This window comes from Leuciscus leuciscus, assembly GCF_965113295.1.
Source record: "Leuciscus leuciscus genome assembly, chromosome: 1".
NCBI classification, from domain to species: Eukaryota; Metazoa; Chordata; class Actinopteri; order Cypriniformes; family Leuciscidae; genus Leuciscus; species Leuciscus leuciscus.
Genome location: NC_138725.1, coordinates 76,983,377 through 77,003,519, shown reverse-complemented (window position 1 = coordinate 77,003,519; position 20,143 = coordinate 76,983,377). Strand labels below are relative to the sequence as shown.

At 37.0% G+C, this 20,143-nt stretch overlaps 1 protein-coding gene and 1 long non-coding RNA gene across 5 annotated transcripts in view; both read right to left on the bottom strand.

Moving 5' to 3' along the window:
- The window catches only part of LOC309510147 (uncharacterized protein), a gene marked incomplete at its 5' end in the record, with an annotated part of 50,712 nt that overhangs the window by 2,890 nt on the left and 27,679 nt on the right, over positions 1-20,143 (bottom strand). The window lies entirely within an intron of this gene.
- LOC309513036 lies at positions 13,553-15,048 on the bottom strand. Its single transcript, XR_014211249.1, has 2 exons — positions 14,959-15,048; positions 13,553-13,907 (listed from the first exon to the last, which is right to left on the bottom strand). It is a non-coding gene; the product is annotated as an uncharacterized lncRNA (long non-coding RNA).

Sequence of the window (20,143 nt, the reverse complement as noted above, 5' to 3'; positions counted from 1 at the left end):
TGCAGTTCTTTTTAACCTTTTATTCATCAAATATATTAAGCAGCAGAACTGTGTCCAACACTCATAATAAATCATCATATTAGAATGATATTTTTTTGTTTTTATGCTAGATAGGCCTATAGATATCCCCCATTTAGCATTTTATGTTTTGAGGTTAATTTTTAATTAGTCAGATGTTAGATAATTATATAGTTTTTTTTTTTTTAAATATTGTTTATCCTTATTATTATTGAATGGGGCTATCAGTAAATTAGGCTAATTATAATCAACACCTGCAAGTGTACACTTTGAAGAGTAAAAATCACAGAAGGTTACGTTAATTCAACTTTATTAAAACTAACTGCATATCAAATTGCACTTCCAAAAGTCATACATTTGTGAAAAAAGAAAAAAACTAAATAAATGAATATACAAATTTATTTTAAGTATAATAAATAAAACATAAAAAGCAAAGATCAGAACATTTAATGAACAAAACCGGTTCTGTAACAAGGCAGACCCCAGATAGCAAGCACATTTGGGCCGATTCCGGCTGAAACTCGCTACTGTCGGCTCAGTGTCGGCATCGGTGAAAAGATAATGGGCCAGAGTCGTGCCGACTGTGTACACAACACTTCTGGCGGACATACGGCTTTTTATGAAGGGCCAGTGTCGGCTAAAAGCGGTTATACCATGGTCTGGGTGAATACTCGATTCTGATTGGCTGCAGGGTGTCCGTTAAAAAGTGATAATGTACACCTAGGAAAGGCGTCCCGTCAATTTGCCTGATGACAGTTCTAAATGATTGCGCTGGCTCAAACACTAAATGGTAACCATGGCAAAGGAGACTTAACGTTATTTCAGTTGACTCATCGCAACAGCAAAACAGACAAAACATGAGTGATTTTATCATTTCTTGTAATATATATGGTGAGTTTGACAACTTTGAAGACTGGGATGCAGCACAAGAAAAAGAGAGAATAGAATATGAAAAGAAAAAGGAGAAGCGACACAAGGAGGTGACACCGGAAGAATTGAACAAATTAGAGGATGACAAGGACGAGATGAACACAAAGAAAAGCACGAAATGGGCAGTTAAAACGTTAAGAGACTTCCTGGCTGACAAAAACATGGACATCAACTTTAAAAGCTACACTGCCGCTACTCTCAATGACGTTTTGCGACTGTTTTATGCGTCTGTCCAGTCAACCAAAGAAGGAGGAGAATACAGTGTTGCCAGTCTGAGGAGTCTGAGAGCCGGTATTAACCGCCATTTAAGTGATGTCAACATCATTAGTGACACTGTGTTCAAGACCAGTAATGCGGTTTTTAAGGCGATACTGAAGCGTTATAGAAAGAGTGTGAAGGACACCAGCTTCCACCATCCTCGCATCACTGAGTCGGATCTTCAGACAATCAGATGTTCATCTGCGCTGTCTCCCGATACGCCCCTCGGCCTCGTCAGAAAGGTGTGGTTTGACATCCAGCTGTGTTTTGCTCGGCGTGGCAGGGAGGGGAGCCGAGAGCTGACCATGACATCTTTCGTAATCCAAAGAGACGAGCATGGCGTTGAATACATCAGTTTAGCTCATAATCCTCAGACAAAAAACCATAAAGATCCGAACGACCCGCACAAGGAAAACCTACGAGGCTTCATGTTCGCCAGGCCCGGGGATCCTCTGTGTCCAGTAAAAAGTTTTAAAAGTTACATCTCCAAGTGTCCACCAGATGCAAAATCGTTTTATCACCACCCGAAGCGCTCCATCACTGTGGCATCTGATGTGTGGTACTCCAGGGAGCCAATGGGTGTCCACTACCTGGGGAACATGCTGAAAAAAATCAGCGAGGAGGTCTGTACACTAGCTACATTCTAATAATAATGTAGCCGTATAACCCCTCTTCTGTCCTCACTAATATAGCCTGTTTATTCTTGTTTCTTTCAGGTAGGTCTGTTGCGGGTTTACACCAACCACAGCCTCCGGAGCACAGCTGTCGGTCGTCTTTCTGACGCCGGGCTGGAAACTCAGCAGATCATGTCAGTGACGGGGCATCGTTGTGAGAGCAGCCTGAAGGCTTACTGGGCTCCGTCAGTACATGACAGACGAGAATGGAGCAACATTTTGTCATCTCCCAATGTCCCAAGCAGTGGTGATAGCGAGCCACAAACTTTAAATCTCCGTCCATCAAATGCCACGACGATGGACATGCCAATATCGCTATCAAATTTTACAATGAATGGAAATGTAGCATTTAATTTTAAATAGTGTGTAAGTTACGTCTGGCATAGGCCTACTGCCATTGCCTGTCTTTCTGTCTTGCTTGCTTTCCTTTCAACACGTGAGTGAATGGTTGACAATATTTGCTGTAGGCCTAATAAAAACGATTTAGGAAACTATCTGTGAGTTTTGACTCTCTGAAAAAAAGTTTTGCATCGCTGTGGTCGGGTCGCTGTGGCCACGTTGCTTGGCAACGCCTGTATACGGGAGATATTAAATAGTGCGCTCGACTTAATAAATAAAAACCCTCACGATTTTTACTCTAAAACACATTAAAGTATTATTAATTGATTAAATATTTCTTTCTTTCGTAAGTGACCATGGTATAAGCGTGTTTATGCCCTTCGAGGTGTCCATTGTCAGGTATTAATGGACTTCGGCGGAGGCAACCGTCCGACGCGCACGCCTCGCCGTCGTCCATTAATACCTGATAATGGACACCTCGTCGGGCATTAACCCTTACATGTACTCGCGCTATAACTTTTTTACCATCGGCCCGAGTTCGTTTTGTCACAAGCGGGCCACTTGAAAAAAGGTTTTGGCGGTTAATTTAAATTCTGAGGAAGATCCTGCAGACGCAGACCAACGTTTTCGAGAGGAATCATTCATCTGAAAAAACGAGTAAGTAATTTAATTAATTTGTTGTTATAGTGCTGTTTGATGTATTAATTGTCAAGATAAATATAGTGTTTTTACGTTAGATCAGATGTTTACGATGATAATACGTTACTTCAGAATATCCATTCGGTCCCGGAGAGAGTGTTGATGAGCTACGGACTCTTTTTAGGATAAATTTGAGTTTTTTTTATTAGAAAAACTGCTGTGCTGTATCCAGTGCTCTGGATTTTGGCTAATGAAATGATATTGAATTATATTCCTGTGCTCAAATTTAGTCAGTCAATTCGTCTTTTTCAACGAGTGATTAGTTCATAGGAGTCGAATCATAGGAGTCGGACTACACTTTCAGCGCCATAGTTCTCTATACAGGCGACTCTTTCTGATTTGATTCACTAACCTCTCAAAAGAGTCATTTATTTGTGAATCGAACTAGACCACAGTGTACTACACCCGCGGAGACAACGTGTACAATCTGAAATAAAAAAATAAGATTTATTTGGTTTTAACACTCCTGTGGGGAACTCCGAAACGGAAAAGCGTTATAGATACATAAGAGAAGCTGCAAAATAAGTGCAGCTTCTTAATTCATTGTCTTTGGCACGTCTTGTGTTCTTGAATGGAGCGTAATCTGCTTTATCTTTTTTTATTTATTTTTTTGCGTAATCTGCTTTAGAGCAGGTGCATTTTAGAGTTAAAGAAAAAATTTAAAGCATATATCACTGTGTAATGTTATTAAAATGGTAGTTCTTAACATTTTACTGCATTAACATTTTCGTGTCTTAGGCCATCAATGTGTACTTACGATGGAGAATTGTTTAATTTGGACTCTGTGCATGCTCTTTGAGATAGTGACCATAGACCTGCATTATATGACTGACAGACAAGAACGGTTTGACTTAAAAATATCAAAATTGAAACTACTGCGGAAACAAAGACACCTACATCTTGGATGCCCTTGAGGTAAGCTAAAACATACCAAAATTTAATTTCAAAGTGAACTATCCCTTTAACACATTAACTAGCCTAATTTTAACAATTGAGACCTTATTGTAAAGTGTTACCGATATTTTAAACTGCTGTGTGAACTCTGGCAACAACATTTGTTAAACCTATGTGCTTAAACTAATGCTTAAGATTTAATATTGACCTCACAATATCTATTCCTTTATTTAAAAGATGCAGTTGAGAGAAACCCTCACAGCTAATGCTGCTGAGATGGAGATCGAGGGATCATGGACTGGCAGCAGATCGAGGGGCAGACACAAGATAAGTTTAAATCTATTTAAAAACACACACCTCTTTAACCTAGCATAAACATAACACACTCTCACATTTCTAAAATTCACATCTGTTAAAGGATTATTAGGCTGCATAAATTCGGTCAACCAGAACCGGAAACACTTCCCATAACACTGAATGTACTTGTTACATTGTAAGAAGAGTGGCATCTACGCTAATGTTAGTCTCTCTATCTCAGTCTTATCCCAAGGTTACTGTATTCAGCCGGATCTAGTCCATATCCAGACCAGATGGTGGACCTGGACCCTCAGATGACCACAACAGCCCTGAATGCCAGACGAGAACATCACAACTAGACGAGACCTAGAAACAAACGCCGTGAAGACCTCGTTGACACAACAGTCCTCGACACAGTCATCGGATCAGATCCACGAGAGCCAGACCAGTCCTCCGCACAGACCCAACGGCCAGCTTCAACTCCCCCCCCACCGAATGCTGGCGTGATCTTATGAAGGTAAAAGAGTAGCAAAACTCCAGAGCATGTAAATGTAAGTTTGTGAATTGTACAATAAATATTTGTACTTGAAAACCTGTTGAATGTTGAGATTTTCACTCAAAGACAATAGTCACAAACCTGTATTCTTTCATTCACATTCGCAGTACAACCTCAATTAGGCATTTGCAACGTCTCAAATCTGCCATTGCTGTTTCAAATCTTCACACATTGACTTTGCAACTATTTTCGCGATATATTAGATGCCTGACTATAACTTGTGCACTTGCAAACTTAGTGGCGGTGAGAGAGAAAGGCGGGGCAATTAAAAAAATTGCAATGGCAGATTTGAGAAGTTGCAAATGCCTAATTGAGGTTTTCACATTGGAGGTTTTCACATTGGAGGTTTTCACATTGGAGCTGTGAGTGTAAATTGTATTGTACAAGTACAAATATCTATTGTACAAGTTCTCAAATTCACATCTACATGCTCTCGAGTTTTGCTACTCTTTTACCTTGATGTAATCTTTTCCAACCTTCAAGCAAAAGGAGCTGAATAAAATACTCTGAATGATATCAATCCACAATCTGACTTGTGAAGCGGCCTGGAATCCTAACACACACACCATGATCATGTTTGGCCTGGATCCTAACACACACACCATGATCATGTTTGGCCTGGATCCTAACACACACACCATGATCATGTTTGGCCTGGAATCCTAACACACACACCATGATCATGTTTGGCCTGGATCCTAACACACACACCATGATCATGTTTGGCCTGGATCCTAACACACACACCATGATCATGTTTGGCCTGGATCCTAACACACACACCATGATCATGTTTGGCCTGGATCCTAACACACACACCATGATCATGTTTGGCCTGGATCCTAACACACACACCATGATCATGTTTGGCCTGGATCCTAACACACACACCATGATCATGTTTGGCCTGGATCCTAACACACACCATGATCATGTTTGGCCTGGATCCTAACACACACACCATGATCATGTTTGGCCTGGATCCTAACACACACACCATGATCATGTTTGGCCTGCATCCTAACACACACCATGTTCGTTGTTTGACCAGAGGAGAACTGGCCCTTCGACTGAGCCTGTTTTTCTTTCTCCATTCTGTCACTGATGGAGTTTGGGTTCTTGCCACTGTCGCCTCTGGCTTGTTCAGTTGGGGACACTTCTTCTTAATAATATTGATCTGCCTGCATTGACACCATTATATGAGAACTAAACTGAGCTGGACGATGACATCACTGTTTTCTGCAGAGCTGCTTAATAATGAAAATGAACTCTTTTTATAATTGATATACTTTATACAGTTATTGAACAGAACTGAATCAACACTGAACTGAATTCAGCTGAACAATGACACTATTTTCTTTTTAGAGCAGCTTTACAGCCAAATTGAACTCTGTTTGCATCATTGATCATTGTCCTGTTTAACCCTGTAAAGCTGCTTTGAAACAGTCATTACTGTATAGCGCTATATATTTAATGGTGACTTGACATTTGCAAAAGGAATTTATTTAGTGTTAAAGAGAGTGAAAGATAGTTTGTGTGTGAAAGAGTGATGTTTTTCTTTAATCATATACAGTAAATATAATTTACTTATTATTTTGTAGTTTAAAAATTGTGTTGTAAATAAATGTTAATAGAGTGTATTTGTTCATTGTTAATACATGTTTATATTAAAGTGTATTTGTTAATTTTATAATAAAAAGCCTTAATCTTTTTAAATGGTTGAATTTGTGTTTCACTGCCAGTTTCTGGGACACATCTGGCCCACATCTGGCCCGGGGACCCAGCCGACTCTCAACCAGTTCTGTCTTACAGTGCCTGGGCCACATCTGGGCCATATCAATAAATAAGGGTCATTTTACAGTGCCTGGGCCACATCTGGGCCATATCAATAAATAAGGGTCATTTTACAGTGCCTGGGCCACATCTGGGCCATATCAATAAATAAGGGTCATTTTACAGTGCCTGGGCCACATCTGGGCCATATCAATAAATAAGGGTCATTTTACAGTGCCTGGGCCACATCTGGGCCAGAGGAAGTTGTTTGAGTCCGTTTTCAGTGTATTGCGCCAGTTTTGGGCCGGGGACCCAGCCAGAACTGGGCCAGAATTGAAGCAAGGATTTTTGACAAATTTTGCTATGTGGGAGTAGTCGAAAGCCGGACGATAAAGGTCGGTGAACGGAATCAGTCCAGGAAACATCCACACATCCAGAGGAGCAAAGAAACGAATGAGACTAAATAGCAGACAAATGAAGTGAAAAACTAAACAGTGCGAGCGAGGCTACATTAGTCACATCAGAAAATGAAGTTGTAGGTTGTGTTTGAATAATTACGTATCTTATTTAGCTGAGGTAAATAACACGCAATACTCACGTATAAGGATACGTGAGTATTGCGTGTTATTTACCTCAGCTAAAGATGAAGAACGAGAGAACACCATGAGCCCAACGAGCGGGTGAAATTTAAAAGTCTGATTTTCGCGCTTCAGGGCAGTGACGAGTACATGTAGTCCAGTGGTTGTCAAGACACCGTTGGCACAACCTTAAGCAATGGCCCTGAACGGTGGTTTAATGTCAACATTGTGGCAACGCTGTAACAACCTTCACCACACAACGTATTTATAGCAACCTTTTGGCCATGTTGTTAAAACGTTGTTAGAAGGTCGGGTACGTTGTGCCAACGTTCTGTGTTTGCTGGGTCGTTACTTACATTAACTCATACAATTTGTATTATGCATTTCCTGAACATGTACTTGCTAACTAATCAAACACTTTATTTGAACAAACTACTAATCTATAAAACACAATCGGTCTTCCGACCTTTAACTATCGTGTTCATTGATGTTGATATGCGCGAGGGAGAGAGATACAGTGCTCGTGTCTGAAGATGGTGAGTGTGCGCGCGCGGCTGGGTCTCTCTCTCTCTCTCTCTCTCTCTGTCTACTGATCTAAATAATTCGTTGTTACGGCGACTCATTTGTTCCCTCGTTTTAATAAATCGTGGACTCGTTGAACTAACAATTCCCTCCCTCACTTTGATTTAACGAATTACAACGTGGCCACAATATAGTAAAACGAGGGAACAAATTAGTATAACGTGCTGAGGTATTATTAATTCGTGGCCACGAAACAATATTCACCTGAATATTCACCAATTCACAAAAATATAGGTCTTTAGCATTTATTACTTAATTAATAGTATCAAACTGTTTTTCTTACCTGTGAAGACAGCTCTTCAGTGAAGGCCAGCTAACGTTAGTGTTCTCGTACAGTTTTTTATTCCTTTTGCAAAGAAATTGCCGTTTGAAAAATGTCCGACTTTAAACAAATACCCAATTAAATGCTTAGGATGTTTGCGTTGTAAAAATGTACAGGGAGGCTTTAGATTTAAAAACGGTGTCTCAGTCAAATCATAAATTTCCTATTGATTCAATACACGGGTTTCTTGTATACAAACAATACCGGATGCGCGCGCATCCAGGAGGCAAAAAAACGCTATCTGTTATGCCGAGTTCTGTAATAAAAGAATAAAAGAACATTGTAATTAACGTAGATTTCGCATTGTTTGTAATTTTTTGTTGACTCAATAATAAACTGCAATTTCAGAGTTGGATCTGTTTGTTTGTGTTTCATATTAATATAACATTATGTAAAAAGTCCAACTGTTTACGAATCAAAATCCGGACATACTGTGATGCATGTATGAATTATCATGTTAGACTAAGTTAGTAATGTAACAGTCAATGTTAGCAGTGCAGCATCTAGAGCCCGAATTTGCTTTTATATAAGTTAACCTTGTTTACGTTACTTTACGACCTGCAACATTTCATGACTGCACACACATAACGTTACTTACTGTAAATCAAAGATTTGACGATGGATTATGTGCTGTCATGAGCACATACTAGAGTTTAACTGCTCAACCAGTTATGAACAGTGAAAAAAATACATGTTTATTTTTTCAAACAGCTATTTAGATCGCAAATTCGACATTTAGTATACCAAGTGTGTAGTATACAAGAAAACATTCAAATAAATGCTGTTCTTTTGAATTTTCTATTCATCAAAGAATCCTAAATAAAATATGTCACAAAAATAAGAAGCAGCACAACTGTTTTCAACATTGATAATTATCAGAAATGTTTCTTGAGCATCAAATCATCATATTAGAATGATTTGTGAAGGATCATGTGACACTGAAGACTGGAGTAATGATGCTGAAAATTCAGCTTTAATAAATTACACGTTTTCTTTTTGAATGCATTTTAAAATGTATGTTCCAATAATATTTCATAATATTCCTGTTTTACAGAATTTTTTAGCACAAGAGACTGCTTTCAAAAACATAAAAATCTTACCAACCCCAAACTTTTGAATAGTAATTTCGGATAAAATAAATTATAATTATATATATCAGGCCATACAATTGCTGGCCACTTGTCATCCACAATCCAAAGATCGTCATGTATTGCGTGGGGATCCGGCAAGATCTCACCATCGCTGAGAGTAAGTTTTTTTAATATTATCGCCATGTACATGTGTGAAGTCATGAAATGTTGCAGGTCGTAAAGTAACGTAAACAAGGTTAACTTATATATAAAAGCAAATTCGGGCTCTATAGATGCTGCACTGCTAACATTGACTGTTACATTACTAACTTAGTCTAACATGATAATTAGCATTTTGACTTAGCGACAACACCACCACTATGCTACTAGCCTACCCTAAACCCTTTAACGTTACTCTGGTACGAAGGCCGCGGGTCTTTTCTGCCTCCTGGTTGCGTGCGCATGCAGTGATGATGTCGCCGAGAAATCCATGTATAGAACGCATGAACTCACTAGAGAATACCAATATGGCGGCGCGGTGGCGTCACTGTGTATGACGTCATGAGCTATCCAGTCGTTCTATATCAGGGTAGCTGCACAATTTTAAAAGTCAAATTTAAGGCTTTTTAAGACATTTTTAAGACCTGAAGAAATAAAAATTAATACCGTACATTAGGGGTGCACAATATTGATAAAAATATGTCTCTATTTTCAAAGTTTTGTTGATAATAATTAGATGACATTTTACTGATTGTGTTTTTGTACTGGTACCCTGGCTGGTTTAGGCCTGTTGTTGACAGCAGACCGACGAAGATATTCATATTTTTTATATTCTATGCAGTGGTCAGTTCACAGTAGTGACCGAAATTAACATTTTTATTAAGGGGTAATATTTGCCACCTTAAATTGATTTCCAGGGGCATTTTCACCTATATATGGACATTGTTTCTAAACGTATTTAGAGCTATGCATCACCTTTTATGTCAAATTCTAACATTCAAATTAAATTATATTAGAATAACACAGTACCAATGTCAAATTAAATCATTAAATTAAAATCCATCCTTGCAGTGCAGAGGTGACACAGAAGCGGCATCAAAACTGGCATTAGCCTACTATATCTACACTTCATTTACAATTGCATAAATAAAGATATTCAATATTTAAATATGAAATGATTTATAATTTTAACGTTTTAATTAAAAGATACTTCAAATATGAAACTAAAACCACCAGTAGGTGGCGACAAGTCACTGTCTTAATAAGCGAGTTGTTGGGAGTCATTTATTCAACCGATTTGTTCAAACGCCTGATTCATTCATTAAAATGATTCGTTCAAAACGCGGATTTCAGTAAAAAAATTTTTTTTTTTTAAATCATCGCTGTCTGTTGGACCACGGCTTCATTATGAAACTCTCGTCGGCGATATAAAGTGAAAATTGACAATATTGTGTCCAAAAAGTAACTCACAATGTTAACTTTATTGTTAATTTAACTGTTGTATAAAATAAATAGCACATTTGCAATTATGCACAGGAAAACGGCACTCTTGCTCATGTGATATTCTAATATAACAACATAATATGATATAAATATAAGACAAAAACTCATTTGGGGACATCTATAACTGCACTGACACATCACACAGTGAAAGCAAGCATGAGAGAAACGCGATGTCAGCTCACACTCGCAGTGCCTCGTACATAGTTAAAACAATGATTACAATATCATCATAGATCATAGACAATATCGCACACACCTAAGCACATAAAGAATGAACTTACAACTGAACTGACATTTACTGGTTTTCTTCTCTCCTCTCGCGTGCAGGAGACAGACGTAGGCTAATATACTGCCGTAACCCGTAAGTGACGCGAATTGTCTTGTGAACAAGCAAATCCACAAAGATAGAATTAAAAAAATAATACGTAGGACTACGCTAATTAGATAGTTTTAATTTCGAAAGCATTTAGATAAGTCTAAGTCAAAGTGTCATCTAAAATTTAAGACCTTTCATAAGTCAAAATAAGACTTAAGACTTTTTATGGCCTTAAATTAAAAAAAATCGAATTTAAGACTTTTTAAGGATCCGCGGGGACCCTGTATATAGATCAGAGGTTTAGAGCAGTGTTTCTCAAACTTTTTCTGGCATTCTCCACTTTGGAGGTAAGAAAGGGTTAATACAATGTATTTTATTAACATCACATTTTAAAAACATAAAATCAAATAACAGCATTACAAACTTTCAAATAGAGAATTTATATTGCAATTATATTATCACTTTGCATGAAATAAGACTTTGTTCAAAAGTAAATAATAATAATAATGCAATTGTGTTTTGCCTATGATAACATTGAATTAAAATAAAATAAGTGTGGACTAGTTGTGCTTTGCTTCATTTTGTCACTTTACAAACTGCATGTAAAAAGAACAAACAAAATTGACAAAAAAAAAAGAATAATCTTATTCACTATTTTTTCAAAGGCGACCGTTATTTAGAACGCATCACTATATTGTTTCCATGGTGATGCATCATTGCTAGTCACGTGACACACCGCAACCACAATAGCGCTGAATGACTGATGATCTGCTTTTGTTTCCTTTTCCCTTTTTTTTATTCAAAATATTCACAAATGTGTAGCTATAGCATGACATATCTGGTATCCCGATTGTCAAATATGTGCAAGTGGATGTGTTTTGTTGTTTAAACACCTTTACAACAATCGCGTTAGTTTGAGCGTTATATATATGCATGATGCCGCCATGTTAGTTTGTGCCGGGTTTACATGAAGCCTCTAGTAAGGGTTTCACTGAGGAGGAAAAGTCCCTGAGGAAAGGGATTTCTTTAAGAGCGTTGCAACAAACGTCTCAACCGTCACCATCCCCCAACATCTGCAATAGTGAGCATCTGCTGGACATTGTACACAAGGAAAGCTTCTCCACAGTTCTCTGCACTGTAGCACAAAGTATCTCAAGAGATCTCTCGCATATTGCCAGTGTTCCCTTGTTAGACTTGGTTGGACCAGAATACACATTGCTGTGGAGAAACAGTTGTCGTAATGCTCTTGTTTAAGAAATGTAAAAAGGCTTGTCACAGTTATGTGCTATTGGACAGCCCTAAACAAGGTTTGAATAAATAAATAAATGCAATATCTGGCTGTATGTTGTTAAAGTCACACTCTGGATGTTCGGGGTCTTTTTTGACCCCATATAGGATCCATAATGCCCCACTAGACCATAAAACTGATAACTTGTCATGAAAATCACAGAAATGATGAAGCAACACTATACTACAAGCACAATGTTAAATGTGCACACACACACACACACACACACACACACACACACACACACACACACACACACACACACACACACACACACACACACACACACACACACACACACACACACACACACACACACACACACACACACACACAACCATCCCCCAACATCTGCAATAGTGAGCATCTGCTGGACATTGTACACAAGGAAAGCTTCTCCACAGTTCTCTGCACTGTAGCACAAAGAATCTCAAGAGATCTCTCTCATATTGCCAGTGTTTCCTTGCTAGACTGGGTTGGACCAGAATGCACATTGCTATGGAGAAACAGTTGTCGTGTTGCTCTTGTTTAAGAACTTAAAAAAAAAAAACTAAAAAAAAAACATTTTTAATAATACAAATATATAATTGTTTTGTTTACTTCTCATCTATACATTAATGCTGTGTTTTGGGAGATCTGAAGTACTTTTGTAGCCTACCTATTTACTGCAAAACTCCTCAGCTACACCATTAGCATGCATATGAAATATTACATTTAAAACAAAAAACAAAAAAAACACATTCATTAATAATGATCCAAATTAAATTATACGAGTTGTTTCTGGATATTGATCTATTTGTTAGATGCATAATTCTGCCATCTGGTCACAATTTGTTTTGCAGATAATATATTTTTAGCCAGAAAGTGTAATTGCCCCATAGAGATCCATTCATTTTTCTGGATGTGACTAACTGCTCTTCTAACAGCTTTTGTTATGAATATATATTTAATCATTTTAAAATACATTAAATCAGTATTTTTGTCAAAGTTTAGATTTTTTTGTTTTTGTTTGAGGTCTTTTGAAGTGTCTTATTATTGCAATAATGCCACATAAGTTGCCACTAAAAGAAAATACTTGATTGCAATTACATATTTATTTCAATAATTCAAATGTATAAAATGATTAACTTTAGAATAAGAAACTACATTTTAGTAAATAAAACCAACAACAACAAAATAACAGCAATATGCGGATAGGAACATGAGTGAAGAGTGAAGTGAAGAGTGTGTGTGTGTGTGTGTGTGTGTGTGTGTGTTCATGCCACACTGCATTAGTGCTCTAGTACCAGGCCTTCATTCAAGTCTGAATCTCTGTGGATTTTAAGAGATTTCAGCCCTGTTGCTCAGAGGTCTTTAAGAAGAGCAAGGTCTGTTTTAACTCTCTGTTGTGTGATCAAACAACCTCTGGTGTTATCTTTGTGGTTTTCCCCTTGTGTGAATCACGATGTCTCGTACTTTTTCCTTTTTTGTTTCCCTCACTCTTCTGTGTATGAACCTGGAACTATTCATCTTCACACTCCGGCTCTAAAATGCCGATCTCCTCTCATCTCCTCTGCAGATTTCCCCTCTTAATGGTCCTGCTTTAAAACTATTTACCTAGTTGTTTTTTTTTATTTTTTATGCTGTAACAAAACTATGTGTTGTTCCATTTGTTCCTTTCTAAATACAACTTTTAAAGCCTGTTTTGTTGTCAGTCATTGTATTTAGTCTTGCCCAGAAGATTACAAATGTGTAACGGTAAAAACTAGACAAATCTTTCATATTTGCATAGTGTCTTATCTGACTGCCATGTGGTGCAGCGGTTTGAACACTGGGAACTAGGGATGTCAATTTTCACAAATTCCCATGATCGATCGTCGTTTAAACTAACGATCAATTAATCGATTAATCGTTAGCCTTAATACTGCGATATGTGTCCACTGCAGTGGCTATGACAGCATGACAGGGTCTGCAAATGCTGCTCAAAACGCTACGTTCCTCACCAAATCAATTAGAATGGTTTTAAATATAAATAAAGGGCTTGTAGGATTGTAAAATGTTTCGATGTGATTGATAATTAAATTAATTATTTAATAATCAAATATAACTACTAATACAACGTGTCACCAACGCCGCCTCATATGCGCTTAGAATGTGTGACTGTTGTGGACGCGCTCTTCCTGGGACAACTGCACGCGCTGAATGAATCTGCTACCGTTAAACTGGAGCACTTTGCTAGCACGTTATTTATCTAAAAGAAACGCATCCTATATGAGATTAATCAGATATATTCAAAATAAACATAATATTACAAATTATATCTGCACAAAATGACGCAAATTCATGCACAAGTGAACTTGAACTAAGTTACGTGCCATTCATTCAGAACTACTCATGTTGTGGACGCGGTCTTCCTGGAGCAACGCGACACGGCAACTAAACCCAAATAATTCACAATGTTTTATTACAATATTGTTCTCTTTATAATGTTATGTGATATTACAGTCCCAATAGTCATTATTAGTCGTGCACTGCCGTTTGAGCTGCGCGCGCTGAAGCTGACGCTTTACTACAGAGTTCATTCTTAACCAAATGCATCCAATATGAGATCAGTCAGATATAGATAGGCATACACAAAATAAACAGTATTACAACTTACATTTGCACAAAACAAAAGGCTGCGAATGCACACGCAAACTTATAGTCATGATGAAGGTGTAAAATGGTCCCAAACATAACTCCGGCGCGCTCGCTTTACATGTTTCGCGGTTGAGCAGCACGCACGCGCATGAAGACCTGCTTAATCGATGATCGATAAGTTGTATCGATTAAATGTATTATCGACAATTAATCGATCGTCGATTAATCGTTGACATCCCTACTGGGAACAGTTTCATAATGTCTTGTCATCAGGGTTTGAAAATTAACTTTTTTCACTCACCAGACAATTTGGCTACTAAATGTTTAAGTTACCGGCCATTCAGAACTTCTACAGTGTTATCGCATAGTAAAATTGTCAAGAAGTATCAGTAATGGGCCCTACTGACTAAGCACAACACGATTCCGCACATGTGGATAATAGATATAGACGAGATATATTAATATAAAACATAATAAAGTCAGTTGGTATTTGGCCTGGTCGTATTATTAAAACGTATTATTCCAACGTGCAGGTTATGTTTTTCTAACACCTAAATAAAACATCCCAAAAAGTGAAGGTTTGATCCGTTTCATGTTCGCGTTAAAACACATTCTATTTATGTTTTGTTGCTACTTAAACATACGAGAGTAGTTTTTTTTCCCACGTTTCTAAAAAAAAATCCCAAATCTGTGACCCTGGCCTTTATTCGGAATATGTTCTATAAAAAATAAAAAGCATTTATCATTTGCGATGTTGGTTTGAGCATTTGATTTATAATTTGAGCATTTGATTTATGATTTGAGCATTGAATTATAATTATGACAGGTTTATAGGCTACTAAGTTGATAATGAAAATTAAAAAATCAAATACAAATGAATTTTAATTTGATTTTTGATATAGTTTTATATGCTTTCCCAAATGAGAAAATAAAATTGCATAAAATTGCATTGCATATATTGCCATATTGAGAGTTTGATTTATTATTTAATAATATGTGCATTTGATTTAACATTTGAGCAACTGTTTTGAGACTTTGATTTATTATTTGATATTTTTAAGCATTTTGAATTTTCATTTGAATTTTGTAAGGAAAAAACTTCTATAGCACAGATCCGATCTTTTGACTATATCCGATTTGTTACCCCACCTGTTTACATTAGCTTTAGACAGGACTGGTATTTGATATCTGTGATATCTGATTTTCGGTGATCGTTTTATGCACATGGTAGACCCCGGTTTTGAATGGCTGTGTTATTAAATTATTTATATAATTCATGTCGGGTGGTCATGATTATTTGCAAGCATGGACAAAAACAGCTGTCATGACTCATGAATGTTTTGCAGCACAAAATCTGACAAAAAAAGATATATAGTCCCAAAATACTTTTCGTTTATATAGCTTATAGCTCAGATCTAGAATTCTGAAGTGAAATGAAGTAGAGCTGTAATTTTTTTATGAATTAACAAGATGAATTTACAATCCAGTTTGACTTTATTTCTATCATACAAAAAAAAAAAATGTTTTTTTTTAAAATAAAATAAAAATTGGTGATCAGTGTTTGATTTAGTTGGGCTCTTGATCCTTGACTTTTTCACACAAGGTTTTCTTTTGCTGATTTAATTGTGTTTCTGATACACATTTTTTAAAAACATGCCGGAGAAAATTTCATCAGATGATGTTGGTCACGTATTGGCGATGATATAGTCATCCTGATTTCATTCTTAATTTCATTTGATTTACAGTAGACTTGAGATATTGTGGCATCAGTATTATGACAATCTGGTATTCCGATTTTTTTTAAAGTCATTTCACAGAAAATATTCTGATCTGTTTTTTAGGTGCACAGAGACATCAAGAATCAACACATTATGAATCTCAACAGTGGTGACAATCAACAAAGCTTTCTGTGACTTTAGTAGCTTGTTTTGTGAAGTTCAGAGTTGATCTGTATATTTTGTTGATTGTCACCATTGTTGCGATTCATACACTGATTCTTGATGTCAGCGTGAGTCTTCGTAATCTTTATGTTTGGCAGCCGTAGCTGGCAGTCAATGACCTGTTTTGTTTTTTACAGTGTACATTAGTTAATATCAACTTAGTTTAACATTAATTATTTAACACTTCTGAAATGAACAATACTTCTACAGCATTTATTAAGTAAGGGATAATGTTCATCCAGCCGGTTGTTATGCAGAATAAACCCCAACAGGGTGATCAGGATCAGGCATCACTCTGAAGGGTTTATTATGCGATAATAACCGGCTGGATGTACATAATCTCGCTGATTACACGGCTATTTGCCACATAAGTAAATAATTAGACACGAAATACTGATTGAGTCGAAATATTTAATTAGCTCTTTAAACACAAAGCTTCTGCGGAGAAAGCAGTTGCTAGCAAGAGGCAAGTTCAAACTAGACGGACATTTAAGAGATACGGTATACAGTCATACCACTTATTACACAGCATTTCGCCACATAAATAATTATGGGGATAAGATATATTGATACGAGTTTAAATATTTTATTAGTTCACCAAAATTCTTAGCAAGTGTAAAGCGCCAACTTCAGTTATCCGGATAACCTGTGATATCAGTTTTTACCGGTTGTTATCGGGTTACAACATGCCACTGGTGTCAGGGTTTTGGGGTTGAGAAGATGAGGCGAGGATTTAATAATAATAAAAATAAAACAAAATACAAACAAAAACTACCCCGTGAGGAAAACAAGACAGCAAGACAAGGCAAGACTAGACAAACAGGATATAGCAGGACACAAGGGGTACATTCGACGACGAACCAGCACAGGACTGCAAACACAGGGAGAATAAATAGGGAGAGTAAACAAGGCAGGTAAAGAGGGAGGACAGATGAACAGGTGTAATGAGGGCAAATTAACCAATAATCAGGTAACAAGATGGACAAGGTTAGACAATAGACAGGAGAGCACATGGCACAAGGAAACACACATGACAAGCCATGAGCTCACAACAAACATGACTAAAACATATCATATCATTTTTATACTTGGAGGTGCATGCAAGTCATGCATCAAAACAGTTGACTAGTAGGCTAAGTTATAATGTGCATCAGGTCTCTGAATGAAATTGTCTAACTAAGTTTGCTAATTATAAAAACCTGACATACCCTATGAATTTATGAACTTAGTCTACCTGGTTTTGTTGGTTGTTGAGCCTTTCTATCCTAAATGTTTACGACAAGGCTACATCACAACACAACCCGCCACATTTGAAAGAAATTTGATACTGTAAACATACTGTACAAGACATGAGGCGTGCGACAGCTAGCTAGGTGTGTGACAGTGAGGAAATGGCTATCATCATTTACTTTGGAAGTCTAGGTAGCGCAAACTCCGCCGATTATATTAAGAAATGAACTCTCAGTAATGGTGAGACATTACCAGATCCCTACGCTATCGCTATCACGAATGAATCAAAGATATGTCCAAGTGGCCAGCAATCATATGGCCCGATATATACACTTATTTAAATGGACTGTTTTCTATTTAATATATTTAAAAATGTAATTTATTCCTGTGATCAACGCTGAATTTTCAGCATCATTACTCCAGTCTTCAGTGTCACATGATCCTTCAGAAATCATTATAATATGATGATTTGATAAAACATTCATTATTATTAACAGTTATGTACATTTTATTTGTTCAGGATTCTTTGATGAATAGAAAGTTCAAAAGAACAGCATTTATTTGAAATAGAATCTTTTGTAACATTATAAATGTCTTTACTGTAACTTTTGATTAATTTAATTCATCCTTGATGAATAAAAGTATTGATTTCTTACATTTTAAATCCATCCTTTTGACGGTTAGTGCAGTTTACAGCACAACAGCTCCATGTCATCTCTGTTTCTGCTAGATATGCCGTAAAGAGTGCTGCTTTCTGCCACGTAGTTGTGCGCGCATCTCTGTGATGACGTTGCACAGAAACCCGTCTATGAGAACATTCATAAGCCATTTGTTCACACAAAACATGACAACATGAAAGCACACAGCCAGTGTCAAACACAAGCTTTTACACAGCACAAGACATAACACGACATGAAAGCACACAGCCGATGTAAACACGAACCGTGTGCTACACAGAACACAACAACACACACGGACAGAAGAGCGTACGGTCCGAGCGAACTCAAAAAACACACAACAAGACAGAGCACACGAGAACAAGCGAAAGCACATCCTGTGCGCTCACAACAGAATACAAACACGCGGAGCATGAATGTCCGAATCCCGGCACAGAACCAAAGCCAAACTAGACCGAAGTGCCGGGATCCAAACATGGATTACCATGATGATAAATAGTGTAGGGATGGCTCGATACCACAATTTTGGTTTCGGTACGATACCAGAACCTAATACCTCGGTATCGATACTAAATCGATACCACAGGTGACAAATAACCGGCCTCAAAATTTAAGTGAATTGAAACTATTTTATTAAAAAACACTGCTTGAAACTCTGCAGTACCGAATATGCAAACAAAAAGTATCAAAATGTAAAAAAAAAAAAATAAAAAAAATAAAAAACAGTCAGGGAACATACAGTAGCCTAGGTTAAATTTTGATTTTGGAAAGAAAAGAAAAAACCTGAAATGATACAATTAAAATATGTTAATATCTATAATAATAAATTAATATAGAATAATAATAGAATAATGAAATGACATGTTAACCATTAGCTGTCAACAGAGAATTATCAACATTTATAGCATTTATTCATCTTGGTTTGAGTACTGTTTGGGTTCATATTAGTTTAATGCATTGCATAAAGTAGGCTAATGTTAACATGCTAAACATGTATTAGTATATTTAAATAATAATTACTGATTGATCTAGATTAATACATGTTATAATACTGTTAGGTCAGGTTACCTAATGAATGTTGACAAATGTAGCTTAATTGTAAAGTGTTATTCTAACATTCATATTAGTAATATCCATATTACTACTCTTTCTCTCTCGGCTGATTCCTAGGGGTCGCCACACTAGCAATTTTACTAGCACTAATACTAAAATGAATATTACTAATCTCTTTATTCATTCAAATTCAATTAATATATGATTGTTTGAATGTGCAAAAATTATGAGACCTAAACTTCATTGGTTCTAGCGTGTCATGCAAGCACATTTGAGCTTTCGTGTTTACCGTATCATATTTAATTGATAAGCTCTTATGTATGTGCGCTGATCAGTGTTGTGAATAGAAGTCTAAATTAAATCAGTTGAATGATGCTCACCTGTCGATCTCTGAACTCTTTGAACAAGTCAGGATGAGCAAGTGACAAGTGCTTAGCCAGACTGTGTTGCCTCCCGTGGCTAATTTAAAGCAGCGTTTGTAGAGTGGTGCATTGAGGTCTGTTGCTTCACCTTTCTCATTACTTTTG